The following is a 5,000-nucleotide window of genomic DNA, read 5'->3' on the forward strand; positions in this document are numbered from 1 at the left end:
GTTCAGCTTGGTTGTTCAGCGACATTACAATGTGGAAATAGTAGCAACAGCTGCTCTATATGGTGCAGAGTGAAGTGAAGTGAATTGTATTTATATAGCGCTTTTTCTCTAGTGACTTAAATATCCAAGTTACAATTAAACCAGTGGGGGTGGCACTGAGAGCAGGTGGATAAAGTGTCTTGTCCAAGGACGCAATGGCAGTGAGTAGGATGGCGGAAGCAGGGATCGAACCTGGAACCCTCAAGTTGCAGGCATGGCCACACTACCAACCGTGCTATACCGGTTGGTAGAGCAGTTTGTAATGCCCATAGGGGTCCATCGATGTATACATATAATAAATATTGCCAGTCACAATTAACTTGTGCTCAGCTGGGAAAATAATGATATATACTTATTATGTCATCTATTTAATTATTATGAAACTGGTACAGGTATATTAAATAATCATATTAATATTAAAACATGTAACGTAAATGAATGTGGGGATATACAGTGGGGCAAAAAAGTATTTAGACAGCCACCGATTGTGCAAGTTCTCCCACTTAAAATGATGACAGAGGTCTGTAATTTTCATCATAGGTACACTTCAACTGTGAGAGACAGAATGTGAAAAAAAATCCAGGAATTCACATTGTGGGAATTTCAAAGAATTTATTTGTAAATTATGGTGGAAAATAAGTATTTGGTCAACCATTCAAAACTCTCATTGATGGAAGGTGGTTTTGGCTCCAAATCTCACGATACATGGCCCCATTCATTCTTTCCTTAACACGGATCAATCGTCCTGTCCCCTTAGCAGAAAAACAGCCCCAAAGCATGATGTTTCCACCCCCATGCACTGTACATGAGTTTGTACCAAAATGGATACATGGATGATACAGCAAAGGATTGGGAGAATGTCACGTGGTCAGATGAAACCAAAATAGAACTTTTTGGTATAAACTCAACTCGTCGTGTTTGGAGGAAGAAGAATACTGAGTTGCATCCCAAGAACACCACACCTACTGTGAAGCATGGGGGTGGAAACATCATGCTTTGGGGCTGTTTTTCTGCTAAGGGGACAGGAGGATTGATCTGTGTTAAGGAAAGAATGAATGGGGCCATGTATCGTGAGATTTTGAGCCAAAACCTCCTTCCATCAGTGAGAGCTTTGAATGGTTGACCAAATACTTATTTTACACCATAATTTACAAATACATTCTTTAAAATTCCTACAATGTGAATTCCTGGATTTTTTTTCACATTCTTTCTCTCACAGTTGAAGATAAAAATCACTGACCTCTGTCATCATTTTAAGTGGGAGAACTTGCACAATCGGTGGCTGACTAAATACTTTTTTGCCCCACTGTAAAAGGCATCTTGTCCTATCAGACCGGGCGGAAGCGGAAGCGGAAGTAAACGACACACACCTCCTGGAGCACCTGTCAGCCACAGTCTTTTTTTTTGTTTTTTTTTTGTTTTTTTTACTACGGAGCCATTTTTGGACTATTTTGTGACTTACCATTGGCCTGTGGAGAACCTGGACAACACAGACTCTTACCAGGAGGACTTTTGAGTTGGATGTGCAGACGCGGCGCCGTGAGTACACAGCTGAGGCTTCCGAACAATTGATTGCTTGCCCGTACTTGCGTGCCGCTGTGCACACGTCTCGCATGTAACTTTGGGGACTTTGGGGAAATATATGTGTTGTATAAACTTTGGAGAGGTGAACTTCACTTTTGGCTGTGGGATTGTGTGTGTGTGCGGGTGTTTGATTTATATTGGTGGGTTATATGGACAGGAGGGGGGAGGCGTTTGTTAAACGGGATTAATTTGTGGCATATTAAATATAAGCCTAGTTGTGTTCTGGCTAATAGTTATACATGTCTTGTGTTTATTTACTGTATTAATCATTCCCAGCTGAATATTCAGGTCCCACCTCTGACTACTTAAAGGCCTATTGAAACCCACTATTACCGACCACGCAGTCTGATAGTTTATACCGTATATCAATGATGAAATATTAACATTGCAACACATGCCAATACGGCATTTTTAGTTTACTAAATGACAATTTTAAATTTCCCGCGGAGTTTCTTGTTGAAAACGTTACGGAATGATGACATGTGTTTGTGACGTCTCGGGTTGAAGCGGACATATTAGCCCAGCACCACTTAAGGCTAAAAGTCTCTTTTATTTGCATAATTACACAGTAATTTGGACATCTGTGTTGCTGAATCTTTTGCAATTTGTTCAATTAATAATAGAGACTATAAAGAATAATGCTGTTGGTGGAAAGCGGTGGATTGCAGCTGCCTTTAGCACCGAAACACAGCCGGTGTTTCTTTGTTTGTTGTGAAGCTTTAACACAGAGCGGTCAAGCGAACATGTTTCTCTACGTCAACCAGCAAGTTTTTGGATGTGAAAATTGTGATAATAAATCGGCTCTTACCCGAGACGTGAGTGGGTTATGGGACCTCCTCCTGTAGCTGTCAAAAAGGCAGCTGTGATTTTAGCTCCTCTGCTTCTCTCAGAGACACTGGCGTTCACCGCAGCCATCCGACTTTCAGGTATGACTTTATAATCTCACTAAATACTATTAACACAATAAGCAGATAAGGGATTTTCCAGAATTATCCCAGTAAATGTGTCTAATTACATCTGAAACGCTCCCACTGCTGCTGCCTGGAGCTGTCTGCTTTTCTTTTCTTTTTTTTTTTTAGTGCTTCACTCTAACTCTCCTCATCCACGAATCTTTCATCCTCGCTCAAATTACTGGGGAAATCGTCGCTTTCTCTGTCCGAAATAGCTCTTGCTGCTGGAGGCTATGATTATAAACAATGTGAGGATGTGAGGAGCCCGTCTGCTACTTGTGATAAAGGCAAGGCTTTTTTATTAGCGACCAAAAGTTGCAAACTTTATCGTCAATGTTCTCTACTACATCCTTTCAGCAAAAATATGGCAATATCGCGAAATGATCAAGTATGACACATCGAATGGACCTGCTATCTCCGTTTAAATAAGAAAAACTCATTTCAGTAGGCCTTTAATTTGCGTAGTGGCAGAGACATCCGGGGAACTTGGGTGCGTTAGTTACAAGTTGTAGACCGCAGCAAAAATACAACACCATGACCCAGTGAACCTCAACATGTGGTTCCATCTAGTGCAGTGATTTTGGGAAATTGTCTGGTGTGCCGTGGGAAATTATGCAACTTTACCTAATTAGTCCATGAAAATATTTTTTGCAAATCAATAATCATAATGTGCCGTTGTCTTGTGCCTGTGCTATGTAGAGCTTGGCAGGGTAATCTTGTAATTCTCCATATCAGTATCAGGTAGTTCATTGCTTTGTAGAAGTCGGAACGTGTCGAGGATGGTTTGTCGTGATCCCAATATGCAGAGCACAGCAGGAAGCTGGGTGCAGGTAAAAAGTTATGTAACGCTTAAACCAAAAATGAACAAAAGGCAAGTCCCGCTAGGACAGTGGTTCTCAACCTTTTTTCGGTGATGTACCCCTTTTGAGCATTTTTTCTGTATACAATAAGACAGTGGTTCTCAACCTTTTTTCAGTGAACGTTTTTTTTAATTCAAGTACCCCCTAATCAAAGCAAAGCATTTTTGGTTGAAATAAAAAAAAAAGGAGAAGTAAAACACAGCACTATGTCATCAGTTTGATTTATTAAATTGTATAACAGTGCAAATTATTGCTCATTTGTAGTGGTCTTTCGTGAACTATTTGGAAAAAAGATATAAAAATAACTAAAAACTTGTAGAAGTTATTCAATTAAAAGAAAGATTTGTACACATAGAAGTAATCAACTTAAAGTGCCCTCCTTGGGGATTGTAATAGAGATCCATCTGGATTCATGAACTTAATTCTAAAAATGTCTTTACAAAAACAGAAATCTTTAACATCAATATTTATAAAACATGTCCACAAAAATTAGTATTGCATTGTTGCATTTTTTTTCACAGTTTATGAACTTACATTCATATGTTGTTGAAGTATTATTCACTAAATATATTTATAAAGGATTTTTGAATTGTTGCTATTTTTTAGAATATTTAAGAAAAAATGTCACGTACCCCTTGACATGCCTTCAAGTACACCCAGGGGTACGCGTTCCCCCATTTGAGAACCACTGCGCTAGGAAAAGGCACATAAGCATAGAAATGGCTATGTAAAATAAAAGTAAAACTGAACTGGCTACAAAGTCAACAAAAACAGAATGGTGGACGACAGCAAAAACGTACAGCGTGTGGAGTAGCAGACGGCGTCCACAAAGTACATCCGTACATGTCAACAATGTCCCCACAAAGAAAGATAGCGTGCGCACAACTAAAATAGTCTTGATTGCGAAAGCAAAGCAGGTGTGGGCATTAGCACTCAAAGCAAGGCGTAATGCTGCTACAGGAGAACACCAACAAAACAGCGCAAGACATGAACTAAAGCTCTACACATAGGAAACAACAACAAACGCAAAATAAGGCACGCCAACCGGGTGGAGTTTCATTTTTTTACTTTTTATGCTGGTTTGCCTCCGGTTTTTTTTAATGAAAAAAATGGGCCTCGGCTCACAAAAGGTTGAAAAAGACTGATCTAGTGCAGGGACGTCAAACTGGTTTTTATTGATGGCCACATAGCAGTTATGGCTGCCATCAGAGGGCCCTTTGTAACAGTGAATAATGTATTATTGTGCCTCTATTTCATTATTAATTATATAAATTGTTTTAAGTAGACTGTCGAGTTTACCGTAAAAACTTTACATTTACAAAGTGTTACTCTAAAATAGTTTTGGTTTTTACAACATTTTACGGTAAATGGAAAAACAGAACCACTGTGTTTTAGGGGGTTTATGAACTAAGCTGCCAGAATTGCCAGAATTTTACTATTTAATTTACATTAGTTTTTACAACATTATATTGTTGATGGAATAACAGTACAAGTTCCTTTTCTTATTCTGGCAACTTAGCCGCCAGTTTTTCTACCATAAAAACAAATGTATGTTTTTTTTTTTCAA

General features: G+C 39.0%; 1 protein-coding gene across 1 annotated transcript in view; it reads right to left on the reverse strand.

Annotated features, from left to right (window-relative positions):
- The window catches only part of lhx4 (LIM homeobox 4), a 37,689-nt gene that overhangs the window by 25,046 nt on the left and 7,643 nt on the right, over positions 1–5,000 (reverse strand). The gene's annotated exons all lie outside the window — the stretch shown is intronic.

Source organism: Nerophis ophidion, linkage group LG26 (genome assembly GCF_033978795.1).
Source record: "Nerophis ophidion isolate RoL-2023_Sa linkage group LG26, RoL_Noph_v1.0, whole genome shotgun sequence".
NCBI classification, from domain to species: Eukaryota; Metazoa; Chordata; class Actinopteri; order Syngnathiformes; family Syngnathidae; genus Nerophis; species Nerophis ophidion.